The sequence below is a fragment of the Oryctolagus cuniculus genome, chromosome 5 (genome assembly GCF_964237555.1).
Source record: "Oryctolagus cuniculus chromosome 5, mOryCun1.1, whole genome shotgun sequence".
In the NCBI taxonomy this organism is placed as follows: domain Eukaryota; kingdom Metazoa; phylum Chordata; class Mammalia; order Lagomorpha; family Leporidae; genus Oryctolagus; species Oryctolagus cuniculus.
In genome coordinates, this window is record NC_091436.1 from 111,196,581 (window position 1) to 111,213,629 (window position 17,049).

Sequence of the window (17,049 nt, forward strand, 5' to 3'; positions counted from 1 at the left end):
GTAAAATTCTAAGTGATGGCACCTCAGGGCTCCATGTAAGAGAAAATAAGTGCCTGAAACTATGTGGCTGAAAAATACTCCTTGTTGGCCCCATCATCTCTTCAGCTCACTTCCTACACAACATTTCTATACCCAAAGCCTACAACTATATTCTGCACATATGAGATGCTTAGCAAATATTTGTACATAGCTTCCCACAATAACATTCATGGAAGTTGTAATCTTTCTTTACTTTCCTCTCTCAAACATGATTAACCATGGGGGGTGGGGTGGGGATAATATGTGAAAAGTTTGGGAGTTAGAATCATTCACTCTATAAACTTAAGCAAGTTGATTAACTTTTCTGAGTCATTTTCCTTCCCAACTTGTAAATAGAGATTATGCAGGCACATTGAAGATCTAATCGAATCCTGCAGCTTTCTGACAAACCACAGAAAGGAATATCTGAAATATTACACATAACAAAAGCAAAAATATATATTTCTGTTTCTTTTTTAAAAGATTTTATTTCTTTGGAAGGCAGAATTACAGAGAGAGGAGAGACCGAGAGAGAGAAACAGGGAGGGAGGGAGGGAGGGAGAGAGAATCTTTCATCTGTTGGTTCACTCCCCAAATGGCTACAACAAGTGGATCTGGGCCAGGTCAAAGCCAGAAGCCTGGAACTCCATCCTAGTCTACCACTTGGGTGGCAGGGGCAAAGGAGTTGGGTCATCTTCTGTTGCTTTTACAGGAACATTTATTTACCAGGAGCTGGAAGGGAAATGGAGCAACCAGAGCTTGAGCCAGAGCTCATATGGTATGCCAGCATCACAGGAGGCCATTTAACCCACTGTGCTATAATGCCACCCCCTGTATTTTTATTTCTTATGATTACCTGGCTTTCTCTATTGGTTATCAATGTCAAGAATTTCCATAATTGAAGGCAAAGAAAAGAATCCTAGTTCAAGATTAAAGGTTTAAATGTTGGAAGTGAAGGGAATATTTAGCAGAACTAAATATACACTCATTTATTCAATCAACCATGGAAAAAAATAAATATACAGCTCAAGTTCTGGAACTACTAATTCTAACATTAAAGATGTTAACTGGGAATGCAAACTCTAGAGAAAGTTCAAAAATCATGACAGGGGAGCAGGCGCTGTGGCGCAGTGAGTTAAGGCTGCAGCCTGCAGCGCCAGCATCCCATATGGGCACTGGTTCGAGTCCTAGCTGCTCCTCTTCTGACCCAGCTCTTTGCTATGGCCTGGGAAAGCTGTAGAAGATGGCCCAACTCCTAGGGCCACTGCACCCACATGGGAGACTTGGAGGAGGCTCCTGGTTCCTGGCTTCATATTGGCTCAGCTCTGGCCATTGAGGTCATTTGGGGAGTGAACCAGTGGAATGGAAGACCCCTCTCTTTCTCTGCCTCTCCTTCTCTCTGTGTGTATCTCTGACTTTCAAATAAATAAAATAATTCTTTAAAACATAGACATGGTGTTAGAAATATCAAAGAGTAGCCATAGATTAGACAGATATTATAGAAAATTCTTACTATTTCAAAGAAAATAATTTTCTTCTTGCTTTTCTTGGAATGGGTAAACAAATGACATCTAATTTTAGCTTATATTTCAAAGTCCTGAAACAGATTATTAAAAATATTTGAAAAAGGCTGAGATTCCACATGTGAGAATTGGGGTAACCATACTTGTCCCTTTCCCTGAACATTACACATAAATCAATTATAGACTCTGAAAGGTGGAAAGAACACAGACCAGCTAGAGACCTCAGGGCCTGAGGAACAACATGACGGTGAGTATGTTGGTTTTATTTTTTTTTCTTTTTGATCTCAGATATACCATGAAATGGAATGAAAGCAAATGCTAGAAACCCACAAACACCCATGACAGCAGAATGAAAAAAAAAAAAATCCTGTTCTTAGTCAGGAGACAGGCAGAATAGCAAGATGGTCAACTCTATGTAATGACTACTGCTACCCAACCCAAATATCTTTCCCTCTCCCTCTCCCTCTCCCTCTCCCTCTCCCTCTCCCTCTCCCTCTCCCTCTCCCTCTCCCTCTCCCTCTCCCTCTCCCTCTCCCTCTCCCTCTCCCTCTCCCTCTCCCTCTCCTTCTCCCTCTCCCTCTTCCTTTCTCTCTTCCTTTCTCTCTAAAACACAAACCACACACACACACACACACACGCACACACACTGTAGACCATTCCCAATGCCTGCCAGAAAAGTCTTACTGGGAGCCTGGACATACACTCTTGCCAAGCTGTAATGGGTGCTGCCCCAACACTCTCTCTGGTGGGGCCAGAAGACACCAAGAAGAAAGATGAGAATTTCATCTCCACCAGATAGTACCAAAGCCTGGAAACCACCTTAACATCCTGGACTTCATTTTCATCTCCCAACTCCCACTGTGGTGATGTCCCTATAGGAGAACAAGGACTTTCATCATCACACAGTGATACCAAGATCAGTTTTCATTATCTCTTTCAAAAATTAGTGGAAGTCATTAGGCACATTAGGAATTTGTGTTTGAATTCCTTCCCAAAAGGGAAAAAATCTTTTTACTTTAGACTTCAAGTGTCTGTGGACGTAGAGACAGACTATGCTGTATTTCTTCAATTCTCAATGCTATGAAATATTGGCTCATGATAGTGAACAGTCCCAGAGATTCCCAATGCAGCAATGTCCTCTGTGTGGGTCTCCAGAAGCTTCTAGCAGCAATGTCTGAGAATATGGTGACAAAAATCTACTACACTTTTAACTTCTATCTTTCTGCTTTTCATCTTAAATGATAAATGGAAACTCACAGTAATTTTCCTCCTGTGCATGGGCCAGGCAGCTGATGTACCTCTGCTGGATTCTGTAGGGTCTTCCCAGTATATATGATACAGAGGTAATGACTCAGCCAGTGACTGAGGCAGTGACTCCCAGACAGGAATAGGTGGTGCAAAGAGATCCACAGTCTCATAACAAAATAAGTGCTCATCAAAATCAAAATATCCTGTCATACTAAAAATCAGGAAGCCCTAAACATATAGAAAAAAAGAAAAATGTAAATAAGATGGTAGATATGTCAGAATTATCTACTAAAGATGTGAAAACATCCATGAAAAAAAAAAAGACTGAGAAACCCAAATAAACTCACACTAAGACACATCATAGTCAAACTTCTGAAAAGTCAAGAGAAAGAAAAACATTGAGAAGCAATGTTGTGAAAGAGCACCTTACCGACAGCAGAAAACAATGTGAAGGACAACTGCTTTCTTGTCGAAGATGGAGCTCAGGAAAGGGGAGGAATTTTTTTTTACAGTAGGAAGAAAAGACTTGTGAATGTTAAATGCTATACTCAGCTAGAATATTCTTCAGGAAGGAAGGAAAGATGAAGATATGCTCTCAGGGGCTGAGGGATGGGGCAGCAGGCATTTATCCTAGCTGTCAAGACATCCCTTATCAGAGAATCTGAGTCCAACTCCTGGCTTTAGAACCCAATGTCAGCTTTGCACCAATGCAGACCCAGGGAGGCAGCAGTGATGGCTTAAGAAACCGATTCCTAACATCTGTTCGGGAGACCCGGATGAAGACCCTGGCTCTAGGCTTCAACCCCTTACTGGCGCCATTATAGGAATTTGAGGAAAGAACCAGTGGGTGGGGGAGCATGCTCTTCCCCTTAACCCCACAAAAAAGAAAAAAGATATACTCAGATGAAGAGAATTTGTCATTTGTGGACTTAATCTAAAATAATGGCTAAAGGGAGCTCTTAAAACAGAAAGAAAGGAGTATCGGGGAGGAAGAAGGAACACAATAAAACATGGCTAGGTTAGATAGAATTCCCTTCTCTTCTGGAGAGCTTTTTTCTCTTCTTAATTGTTTGAAAGTTGAGGTAAAAATTATAACACTGTCTGATGTGCTTCTAAAGGTGTGTAGAGGAAATGTTCAGGAGAATTACATTATAAATGGAGAAAAGTAACAGGATGTAAAGGAAGGTTTCTGCACTTCACTTGAACTGGTAAAATTAGCATACTAGGTCATTAAGATAAAGGAAAGTCTGAGAAATCATCACAGTCAAGATGAGTCTAAAGAGACACAGCAACTAAATATAATGTGGTCCCCTGGATGGGATTCTAAAATAGAAAAATGTCATTAGGTAAGAACAAAGGAAATCTGAATAAACTCCCAGGTTAAGTTAATAAGAAGTTACCACACTAGTTTGTTAATTTTTAACAAATGTAGGATATAATGTAAAATGTTAATAAGGGAACTATGTGTAGCAATATTTGGGAACTTTGTACTATCTGTTCAATTTTTATGTAAAGCTAAGCTGTTCTAAAAAATAAAGCCTTAGTGACAACACCAATTGCTCTTGAAGTTGGAAAGAAACTGGGTAACTCATGCATTGCTGATAAGGATGTAATATGTTAAAAGCCACTCTGGAAAACAGTTTGGAGGTTTCTTAAAAAATGAAAAAGCAGGTACAGTGTTGTGATGTAGCAGATTAAGCTGCTGCCTGCAACACGGGCATCCCATATGAACACCAGTTCCACTTCTGATCCAGCCCCTTGCTAATGTGCCTGGGAAAGCAACAGAGGATGGTCCAAGTACTTGGGCCCCTGAACCCATGTGAGAGACCTAGAAGAATCTCCTGGGTCTTGGCTTCAGTCTAGACCAGGCCCAGTTCTTGTGGCCACTGGGGAGTGTACTAGGGGTTGGAAAATTGATTTCTCTCTCTCTTTCATTCCCTCCCTCTCCCTCTCTAACTCTGCCTTTCAAATAAATAAATAAATCTTTTTTAAAAATGAAAGAAACAACTATCATAAACTCAGCAACTGTTCTCTTAGATGTTTGTCCCCACAAAATTAAAGCTGATGTTCACATAAAAACCTATATGCAAATATTAACAGCAGTTTTATTTATAATAGGCAAAATCTGGTAACAACTTCACGGCTTTCAATGGGTGATTTATTAAACTAGAAATGAAATGCCAATACTATGGAATATTATTCAGCAATAAAAAGGAATGGATTATTGATACATCCAACAACCTGGTGAATCTGCACAGAATGATGTTGCATGATAAAATTCAACCCCCCAAAATTAAAAATGGTAGATTTCACTGATGCAACATAGTTGAAAAGAAAAAAAGAATTAGAGAAAAGGAGAATAGCTAGTGGATGCTGGCAGTTGTGGCGAAGGTGAGGGTAGGGGGAAGATGTGGTAGTTAGAAGAGCGCAAGAGTAGAGATCCTCAGGTGATGGCAAACTCCAGTACCTCAGATGTATCAGTGTCAAAGTCCTCATCGTCCTATTGCACCATGGTTCATAGGAACTCTCTTTATTGTTTCTTACAGCCGTATATGAATCTATAATTACATCAAAATAAAAAGTATAATTTGAAAAAAAAAAGTAAGTTTCTCCTCTCCTTCCAGCAAACCTTAAGCCTATAATAACATAAAATTTCAAGAAAATTTTCAGAGTAATTTGTAGTATATTAAGAGAGTAATGATTCACACTGCTTTTAAAAATAATTAAATAGGTTATGTTGTGATATATCAAGTAATTTACAGTTCAGTTTCAAAATCACCATACCTCACTGCAGATAGTGTTGTTACATCCTTTGTTTCCTGATTTTAAAAGTCATCACCCTTTAGAATACAACATAATATTCAGAATTGGAAGAGACCATAGCAGGTTACCCAGATAAAATATTTTATATAAGAGACAAGAAAACAGAAGCTAAGAGAGTTTAAAACGTGGTTAAGGTCACATGACTAATTTGAGGCAGAGCTGTCTGGGTCTCCAGTCTCTTGGTTCTTAGACCACTATTGCTGTCAAACTCACATATTATTTTTTCTCTTTCTCACAGATGATCCATAAGTGAATCTAAAAAACAACAATGCTGTGTGTATCAGAAGGAGAAAGTTGGCAGAGCTGGGCAAATATTAACATTCAGCCATAAATAGAACTATGTGGAATATGGAAATGAGCATTCAAAATTCTCATGTTAATACTAAATAGTTTTAGCCTAGTAAATAAGATGCTGGTTAAGACCTCTGTATACCATATCAGAGTACCTGGAATTATCTGACTCTAGCTTCCTGCCGATACAGACTCCAGGGGGTGGCAATGATGGATTAATTGTTTGCACTCCTGTACCTACATGCAAGACCCAGACAGAGTCCCTACTTCCCGTCTTCAGTTAGGCCCAGTCCCATCCCCTGCAACATCTGAGAAGCGAGCCAGCAGATGGGCGTGCTGTTCAGGCTCACTTGCTCTCTCTCTCCTCTCTCTCCTTCTTCTTCCTCCCCTCCACTTCTCTCTCCCTTCTTTGCACATCCTTCCTTCAAGCTGATCTCTATTACCTCATCTTCTCTCCATGCCATCTATTTCCTTTTCAAAGTCCACCCTCTTTGCTGTTCTCACCATACAACTCAAGAGGAGCACACTTCTGGATTTCTCATGAGGTACATATTTCTGCATTTCTAGAGAAGAATTTCCCTCCTTGTAATTTAAGCAAACTCCAAAATCAAATCAATAATTTGCTAGATGAAATAAAAAGACAAGTAATGCACACTGAAAATAGATGTGTAAATTGCTTTTGTTTCCTGGATTACTGCATCCCCCTAAATTGGAAGCCAGATAATGGTTTATTGAGTATTTACATCAGTCAAAGCAGGTGCATATGGTTATCAAAATTATCCAGAAAGCATATACATATCTTGCTGTGGTAGTCAAAATAAGGTCTCACTAAGTCACTTAGCCTGAGCATGCAAGATATAGAAAATGTTTTTTGTTCTTGGTCTGCAATACTTTGTCTTAATATACTGTTCAGTAGCACCTGTACACTTAAAATGGCATTATATTAAGAAATTGACTCTTCCCATCCCTCCTAGCTACACTGTAACTTCAGGATGATAAGTGATTTGGTTTATGGTTATTTGATTTACAATACAGCAAAGAAACATGAAGATACTTAAAAAAGTTTATGGAATATGTATGGATTTTCAATATAAATGTATTTTATGCTATCAAATTAGAAATTCATGTATAGTTTTTTCATAATATAGATTGTCCATGAATTTTTTGAATACCCCCCCCCATCGACTAAATACATAAATAAATAAATAGCCACTAAAATCAAATGAAGTATTTTGCAATTCAACAGAGCATGCCAGCTGGAGGAAGCCAGCTGTGGGTAGTGGTGGGTCCTAGTGGATTCTGCAATTTCTTTCTATATACATTCCTGCCAATCCCTTCCCATTCCAATTTTCCTCCTTGGATGAAAGTAGCTAGGGTTTTCCTGGCACTTTCCTCATTTTGCTGATTATTGGGAGAAATAATCAGAGCACTGTAGAGTGCTGGAGAACAGTCAATGCAGCTGGAGCTTGTTAAGTGAAGTGGTGAGTAGAGGGATATGTTGTGATCAAGTCCTGGGTATAAAGCAGCAGCTGAGTTGGACACATAAATAAAAATGAAATTCATAATTTTGATAGAAATGCATGATTACTAATGCTTTTAGTTGATTTTTTGTAATCCTGATTATCAGTATGTATACCAAGATCTTTAAACCATGCAATTTTCATTCAAGTAATATGAATACAATTGACTCATAAGGATACAATTGGATTTAGTACACTCTGAATCAGAATGAGGAAGTAATTATTTTCCAATATTCTACACACATCCCTAACACGTATTTCTAAATTTCTGGGAGATGATATGGAGTATGCCCAGGGGCTAAGTGTAATTTTGAATTTAATGCATTCAAATGGACTCAGCAGTGTCATTATTGTTATATGAGGTACTTTTAAAAACTTGTGTAAAAATAGAATTTAGAGATAAGTTCATTTACACGCAAAAAAATTGAAAACCATTAATATTTTCCACAAAATGCCTTCTCCACGAACATTTTGAAAATGCCTTATAAGCATGGATTTTTTTTTAAAGATGTATTTATTTTATTTGAAAGGCAGAGTTACAGACAGCAGAGGCAGAGAGAGAGAGAGAGGTCTTCCATCTGCTGGTTCACTCCCCAGATGGCTGCAACTGCTGGAGCTGTGCCAATCTGAAGCCAGAAGCCAGGAGCTTCTTCCAGGTCTCTCACATGGATGCAGAGGCCCAAGGACTTGAGCCATCTTCTACTGTTTTCCTAGACCATAGCAGAGAGCTAGATTGGAAGTGAGCAGCTGGGACTTGAAGCGATGCCCATAAGGGATGCCAGCACAGCAGACAGCAGCTTTACCCACTGTGCCACAGCGCCAGCCCCCATAAGCATGAATTTTAACATCCTTTGAAACAAACTAAATTTATCTTTTATTTATTTTAAAATGTTTTTACTTACTTTTATTTGAGAGGTAGAGAGAGAGAGAAAGATTGAGGCAGAGACAGTGACAAACAGGTAGATGGACAGAACTCTACCATGCATGAACTCACTCCCAAAATGCTCACAAGTAGCAGGGCAGAGCTAGGACAAAGCAGGGAATGGGAATGCCATCCAGGTCTCCCATGTGGATGGTAGAAATCCAACTACTTGGGTCATCATGTGCTGGCTGACAGGGAGCACATTAGCAGGAAGCTGGAGTCAGGAGTGGAGATGGGACGGGAATTCAGGTATGCTGATAGAGTGTGTGGGCATTCCATAGGCATTGTTTTAACTGCTACACCATATGTCCATCCTAACTTAACTTTTAGTTCCATTTTTCCATAAAATTTTTGAAGTCCTCTTGTACATACTATTTACTGTTTATACAGCTTTCTTTCAAAACAGGTATTGAATTTTATTTCTTTTTTTTTTTTTTGTATGTGTCTGCATGTCTTCACATATATTTTATCACTTTTTTTGGTCATGAAAAAACAACATTTATTGGGAAAAAATAAATAAAATTAGGGAATCATTTCCTGTTTATTGATGTTAAAGTTCTTCAGAAAAAATAGTAACATTTGAACTCATCATCCAATCAATCATTCTAATCACACTTTGTTAGGCTTTTATGCTTTTGTTTTTTAAAATCTTAGCTATCTATTTATTCACTCATTTACTTGAAAGGCAGAGAGACAGAGAGAGACAGACAGATATAGATCTCCCATTCTCCAGCAACTGCCAAGGCTGAATCAAAGCCAGGAGCTAATCTGGGTCTCTCACAGGGGTGGCAGGGACACAATCACTTGCGCCATCACCTGCTGCTCTCCAAGGTGTACAAGAATCCAGAGCATAACCAGATCGAACTCAGGCACTCCATTGTGAGCTGGCAGCATCGCAAGTGACGTGTTTACTACCAAGTCAAATGCTGGCCCTTGTTCATTGCGGTTTTATAATGAAAGGGTGTTTAATTTTGTCTAACTTATTTTCTTCACCAATTGAGATTGTTTCACTCCTCAAATGCTTACAATAGCTTAGGCTGGGCCAGGCCACAGCCAGGAGCCTTCCCAGACTCCCACTTGGGTATCAGGACACAACTACTGAACAGCCACTTTCTGCCTCCCAGAGGATGCGTTAGCAGGAAGCTGGAAAAGCAAGCAGAGATGGATCTCAAGCCCAGGCACTCTGATACGGTATGCAGGTATTAGAAGCAGCATCTCTATCGTTACAATAAATGTTCTTCCTGTTTCTTTTTAACGTGAGAATTTACAAATATACTTAAGTTTGTCTCTTAGCATGCTTTTGCTGCACCCCACATATTTTATTATGTTGTGTTTTTATTTTCATGTGAAACAAGGAATATTTTGTGTCCTATTTTGTTTTATTCTTTGATACATCAGTTGTTTAAAAGCATGTTGTTAGGGGCTGGCGCCTTGGCACACTGGGTTAATCCTCCGCCTGTGGCGCCAGCATCCCATATGGGCACGGAGTTCTAGTCCCGGTTGCTCCTCTTCCACTCCAGCTCTCTGCTGTGGCCCGGGAGGGCAGTGGAGGATGGCCCAAGTGCTTGGGCCCCTGCACCTGCATGGGAGACCAGGAAGAAGCACCTGGTTCCTGGCTTTGGATCGGTGCAGCTCGGGCCGTAGAGGCCATTTGGGGAGTACTTCCAGCTATTGTTGGGTGGAGTGTTCTGTGCATGTCTTTTAGACTCAGTTAGTATTGTTCAAGTCCTCTTGTGACTTACTGTTATATCTGCTGTTATTTCACTATTGAAAATGGAGTAAGAAAGTCTCCTATCATTAATATAGATCTATCTTTTCCTTAAATTCTATACATTTTTGTTTCATATCATTAAATACATTTAAAGATGTGTGTGTGTGTGTATGTGTGTGTACATGTCGGAAGAAGTGTTTTTTATGACTTTAAACACGTGAAGGATCAGAAAACTTATTCACCACTATAGTGGTCATGTAGGTATCTCACTGAAATGTCCCTTCATGTGAACCTGCCTCAGTGAACACTGCCAACCAACCACACCAGCTGCAGTACCTTTGGATTCATTGCAGTATTCAGTCAGAGAACTCACTTCCTCTAGGCTGTTACCAGAATGTAACTGAGCTTGGAAAGAGTTCTAGAGTAGAGCTATTCCTGGCCAACCTGAGATGCCTCCAGAATGGTTCAAACCTGTAGCCATTCCTATCAGTTCTCTTACCTTCTGTTTCTCCTTTTAAATGCGTCAGACTTGCATCATAGCCTGAAGGTTTTCTTTATATAATCCTACTTCCCCCTCAGTTGAACCTTTATAGGTGTTGCACTCAATGATCTTCATTTGAATACTATTTTGAAGTCTTCTTCTCAGAGGAATTGAACTGACATAAAAGCTCATTCAGAAGTGGTAAAAAAATAGTAGGTTTTCTATAACTAATAGAATCTTTCAGATGAGTCTTTGACATTTACTTTCCACCATATTGGAAGGAAACCTAAATTTAGCCCTCCATTTCATTTGGAATATTCATTCTACTTAAAGTTTAAATCCTCAGTTAGGAATGCGTAAATAACATCTTAGGGAAGAATTAGTCCCTAGATAAGAAAAATTCCGTATCATCTCTCCTTCCACCCAATTGATGCTGCCTGCACGTGTTTGGACTCTGCTTTTTCTTGTGGAGATTTGGATAATGGAAGCAACATCAGTATTTGTGGTAGTGGTATTATTCGTTAACATTTATTCAAGCTTTCTCTGTGCAAGGTACTACTATGATTCATTTTATCTTTATGATTTCTTAATAAGATACATACAGAAAGAGCTAGCCTGTTTAATGCCCCCCCCATTTATTTCTTTGCAAATTAGAAAAAGGTGGTTGTTCCTCATAAAACTTTATGTCCCCCTAAGAAACTGTTGCTTTACTCTCATTTTCAGAGAAATATATTTTGTCATTTGTTGAAATAAATACATAAACTATGATGTCTATAAAAGGAATGGAGGTTTGCTAGATGCAGCAACCTCATGTAACACACAAACTGGATCACTGTATGGACGTCCTGTGACAGAGACTATTTCCTTATAAAGTGGCATTCGTTCCTTTACCTCCACCTTCTTTCTCACTCGCCACTCCCAGCACTGCTGTAGCTGCAAAGGTGATAAACAGTTGGGAAGTATGATTTTAAAAAGCAAGCAATGAATACCATATCATTACATGGTTTGAAAATATTATGCCAATTATACATGTTTAATTAACTCATTAGTTATGACTTTATGTATGGCTAAATTAAGCATCTTCTTATTTATTAGTCTGCAAGTAGAAATGGTTTAGCTTAGATGAATGTTTGCCTTGAAGGACATTCAAATACAAAGTTAGAACAGTTCCAAAACTAAAAATATGATAGTTCTACTTTATTCAGAATAAATAATGAATGAAATGGGCAGCAAATTTATGCTAGTTATTGAATACTACCATATGTTCTATTTGTGAATTACCAGTATAAAAAGCATTTCAACACAAGTATACTAGATATAATTCATTATGTTTCAGAAGGCACTTCAGTATCTTATATTATTTAAGTCATGTTTAAATATAATAATAATTATACAAAACTATATTAAAATAATACTAGTTAGGAACTGGTGTTATGGTGCAGCAGATTAAGCCACTGCCTGCAATGTCAGCATCCTGAATGTGTGCCAGTTCGAGTCCTGGTTGTTCCACTTCCAATCCAGTTGTCTGCTATTGTACCTGGAAAAGCAGCAGAAGATGGCCCAAGCATTTGGGCTCCTAGACCCATGTGGGTGACCTGGATGGAGTTCTAGGTTCCTGGCTTCGGCTGGTCTAGCACTGGCCATTTGCAGCCACTTGTGGAATGAATTAGTGAATTGAAGACCTTTCTCTTTTCTCTGTTTCATTTTTTCTCTCTTTAACTCTACCTTTCAAATAAAATAAATAAATCTTTTAAAAACACTACTATTAGTTGGATGGCTGCTATAGACTGAATTTTGTGCTCCACAAACTCATATGTTTCACCAATAATGTCCAATGTTACTCTATTTAGAGATGGGGCCTTTAAGAGAAAATTAGTTCTCATATAGTAGGATTGTGGGCTTGTTAAGAGAAATGAGCACTTTGACACTCTCACACATAGAGAGTAGCTGTATGGTGCTGACACTGGCGCAGTGGGTTAAAACCCTGGCCTGCAGCGCCAGCATTTCAGAAGGGCACCGGTTCAAGTTCCAGCTGTTCTACTTCCAATCCAGCTCTCTGCTATGGCCTGGGAAGGTAGTGGAAGATAGCCCAAGTCCTTGAGCTTCTGCACCCACATAAGTGACCTAGAAGAAGCTCCTGGCTCCTGGCTTCGAATCAGCACAGCTCTTGCCATTGCAACCAATTGGGGAGTGAACCAGTGGATGGAAGGTTCTCTCTCTCTCTCTCTCTCTCTCTCTCTCCCTCCCTCCCTCCCTCTCCCTCTCTCTTCCTCCCTCCTTCTCACCCTTCCTCTCTCCCTCCCTCTCTCTCCTCTCTCTGTGTAACCTTGACTTTCAAATAAATAAATAAATATTTTTTAAAAATAAAATATACAGATATATGGAGATGAATAACATGCTCCTGAATAAACAGTGGGTCAAGGAAGAAATCAAAAAGGAAATCAAAAGATTTCTTGTAAGGAAGGAACATGAAAACACAACATATCAAGATATATGGTGTATACCAAAAGCACTGTTAAGAGGAAAGTTTATAGCAATAAGTGCCTACATCAAAAAATTGGAAAGGCATCAAATAAATGATCAAATAGCACATATTGTGGACCTAGAAAAACAAGAACAAACCAAACCCAGAATTAGTAGAGAAAAACACAATAAAAATCAGAGAAGAAGGAAATAAAATACACATTAAAAACAATGTATAAAATATCAGGGAAATGAACAGTTGTTTTTTTTAAAAAGTAAACAAATAGATAAGCCATTGACTCAACTACCCAAAAAAAGGAGAAGACTGAAGTTAATAAAATCAGAGGAGAAAAATGAGATGTTATAACTGATACGACAGAAATAAAAAGAATCATCAGGAATTATTATATAAGGCTATATGCTAACAATTTGGAAAACCTAGAAGAAATGGGAAGATTTCTGGACACCTGCAATTTATGAAAATTGAGGCATAAACACATGGAAAACCTAAATATACCAATAACCAAGGATGAGATTCAATCAGTAATAAAGTGCCTCTCAACAAAGAAAAGCCCAAGACTAGATGGCTTCACTGCTGAATTCTACCAAGCTTTTAAGGAAAAACAAATTCCAACCATCTTAAAAAGCATTCAAAAAAATTAAAAGGGAGGAAACCTTTACAAACGCATTCTATGACTTCAGGATAACTTTCATTCCAAAGCCAGAGAGAGATCCAACAAAAACAGAGAACTATATACCAACATCCCTGATGAACACAGATACATTCAAAAATCCTCAACAAAACACTACCAAATCAAATCTAACAAATCATCAAAAAGATCATCCACCTTGACCAAGTCAGATTTATCCCAGGTATGCAGAGATGTTTAACATGTGCACATCAATAAAATATATCATATCAACAAAATGAAGGATAAAAATCATGATTATCTCAACAGATGCACTGAAAGCATCTGATAAAATACAATATCTATTCACAATGCTACAAACATCAAAAAATTGGGCATAGAAGGAATATATCTCAACATACTATGTGACACACCTGCAATTAGCAACATACCGAATGCGGAAAGCTGGAAGCATTTCCACAAAAAATCTGAAACCAAACAAGGATGCCTACTAATGCCCACTGTCACCACTATTATTCAAATATAGTTCTGGAAGTTTTAGCCAGGACCATTAGGCAAGAAAAAGGAAATCAAAGAAATACAAGCTAGAATGGAGAAGTCAAATTACCTCTGCTTGCAGATGACATGATCCTTTATATAGGGAAAGCAAAATAGTCCACTATGAACTATTAGAACTCAAGAAAAATTGACAAATTTGTAGGATATAAAATCAAGACACAAAGATCATTAGCATTCTTTTTAATTTTTGTTTTTTAAAGATTTATTTACTTTCTTGAAGGTAGAGTTACATGGTTGGGGGGAAGGTAGGGATAGAGAGAGCATCATTCATCCACTGGTTCACTCTTCAAATGGCCTCAATGGTCAGGGCTGGGCCAGGTCAAAGCTAGGAGCCAGGAGCTTCATCCAAGTCTCCCATGTGGGTACAGGAGCCCAAGCACTTAGGCCATCTTCCACTGCTTTCCTAGGTGCATTACTGTGGAGCTGGATCAGAAGTGGAGCAGCTGGGACATGAACCAGTGCCCGTATAGGATGATAGAACCACACGTGGTCACTTTACTCACTATCCCACAGGGCCAGCCCCTCAATATCATTTTTATACACCAAATATGCTCTGGATTGTCGCTCCCCTACTTACGGAGGAACGACACCAGACCCTGCGCTGTTCTCTTTCCCCGGCCCTTCCCAGGTTTGCTGCCGTCCCCCCCCGCCCCCCACGGAGGGGCGGCACCCCCGCCGCTTCCCCCGCTTCCGCGGAGGAGCGGCACACCGCCGGCCGGCTCTCTCAGGGGTTGCTCAGATGTTCCTGGTGCATGTTGTCTCTCTCCTCCTTTATGGTCCTCTTCCACCAATCCCAACTCTCCTGGCGTTCTCTCCCCATGCGCTGAGCACGCTGCTCTCCTCCAATCAGGAACAGGATCAGCTCCTGCAGCTTGTTAGTCGAATTGGTGAGGCAGCTGTGTGGAAGTTGTTTATTCCCTCTCAGCGCCATATGATGGGAGATCAGCTGCATAGAATTAGTCTTAGCAGTTCCAGTAATTTAGTCTAGTCTCATTTGCTGCCCACATGGATGAGTAAGAACTAATAAGATCAGTGCCATTCACAATAGCTACACAAATGTCAATACTCTGAGATAAATTTAACAAAGGATGTGAAAGATTTCTACAATGACAATTACAAAACGTTAATGAAAGGCCTGCACTGTGGTGTAGTAAGCTAAGCTTCTGTCTGAGATGCTGGAAACACATTTGGGAGCTGGTTCACATCCTAGCCACTCCTCTTCTGATCCAGCTCTCTGCTTATGGCCTGGGAGAACAGTGGAGGATGCTCCACTGCTTGGGCCTTTGCACTAATGTGGGAGACCTCTAAGAAACTCCTGGCTCCTGGATTCAGATCAGCCCAGCTCTGGCCGTTGCAGCCATTTGGGGAGCGAGAGTGTATAGAAGACCCCTCTCCCTGTCTTTCCCTCGGTCTGTAACTCTACTTCTCAAATAAATAAACAAATGATTAAAAAAAGAAATTAATGAAAGAAATAGAAGACACAAAAAGTGAAAAAATCTTCCATGTTCATGGATTGTAAAAATTAATATCATCAAAATGTCTGTACTGGGGCCGGTGCTGTGGTGTAGCAGGTAAGGCCACCACCTGCAGTGGCAGCATCCCATATGGCCACCAGTTCAAGTCCCGGATACTCTACTTCCGATTCAGCTCTCTGCTGTGGCCTGGGTGGGCAGTGGAGGATGGCCCAAGTTCTTGGGCCCCTGCACCTGCATGGGAGTCCCAGAAGAAGCTCCTGATTCCTGCCTTTGGATTGGTGCAGCTCTGGCTGTTGCGGCCATCTGGGGAGTGAACCAGCGGATTGAAGACCTCTCTCTCTGCCTCTGTCTTTCTGTAGCTCTGCCTTTCAAATAAATAAATATATAAAACTTTAAAATAAATAAGTAAAACAAAATGTCTGTACTACCCAAAGCAATTTTCAGATTCAGTGCAATCCCAGTCAAAATTCCAATGATGTTCTTAAGAGATCTAGATAAAACAATTTTAATATTCACATGGAAATACAAAAGATCCCAAATAACCAAAGAAATCTTCAACCATAAAAACAGTCAGAGACATCAAAATGCCAAATTTTGAGACATATTACAGGGCTGTTATAATCAAAACAGCCCAGTACTAGCACAAAAAGACATTTATTCCAATGGAACAGAATAGAAACCCAAGAAATTAACCTACACTTCTACAACCAACTAATCTTAGACAAATGAACTAAAGTCACTCCGTCTGAAAGGACAGTCTCTTTGACAAATGGTGTTGGTAAGATTGGATATCTAATAATTGAAGAAGTTTGACATTAGATCCCCGCCTTACACCTTAAAAAATTCAACTCACATTGTATCTAAAGTTAAGACCTGAAACCATCCAATTATTAGAAGAAAACAAGGCAAATTCTGGAAGACATTGATCAGGGCAAAATTTTCTTGGATAAGACCTCAGAAGCACAGACTATAAAAGCAAAATAGACAAACAGGATTACATCAAGCTAAGAAATGTATGCAGAGCAAAGGAAACAATTAATACAGTGAAGAGAGAAGCAACAGAATGGGAGAAAATACCTGCAAATTATGCATCTGATAAAGGATTAATATCCAGAATATAAGGAGATCAAGAAGTTCTAAAACAACAAAACAATCCAGTTAAGAAATGGGCAAAGCAGATTATCATGCATTTTTCAAATAATGTAATACAAATGGCAAAGAAACACTTGAAGAAATGCTCAGGATCACTAGCCATCAGGAAAATACAAACACAAACCGCAAATTATCACTGCACCCCAGTTAGAATGGCTATCATGCCATACCTGGGGGAGGGGATACGGAGGCCATCTTTGACGCATTCATACAG

The 17,049-nt window shown here is 39.5% G+C and overlaps 1 long non-coding RNA gene across 5 annotated transcripts in view; it reads left to right on the forward strand.

Annotated features, from left to right (window-relative positions):
- Positions 1–17,049, forward strand: part of LOC103349784 (uncharacterized) — a 56,085-nt gene that overhangs the window by 31,266 nt on the left and 7,770 nt on the right. Inside the window, exons 4-5 of one of the 5 annotated variants that reach the window (XR_007922939.2) lie at positions 1,725–1,788; positions 5,851–8,746. The exons of 2 other annotated variants lie outside the window; for them this stretch is intronic. This is a non-coding gene — a long non-coding RNA (uncharacterized lncRNA). Of the gene's footprint in view, positions 1–1,724; positions 1,789–5,335; positions 5,391–5,850; positions 8,747–17,049 lie in introns of those variants that run through there. 2 more of the 5 variants (XR_007922938.2, XR_517919.3) reach the window with 2 other exon arrangements.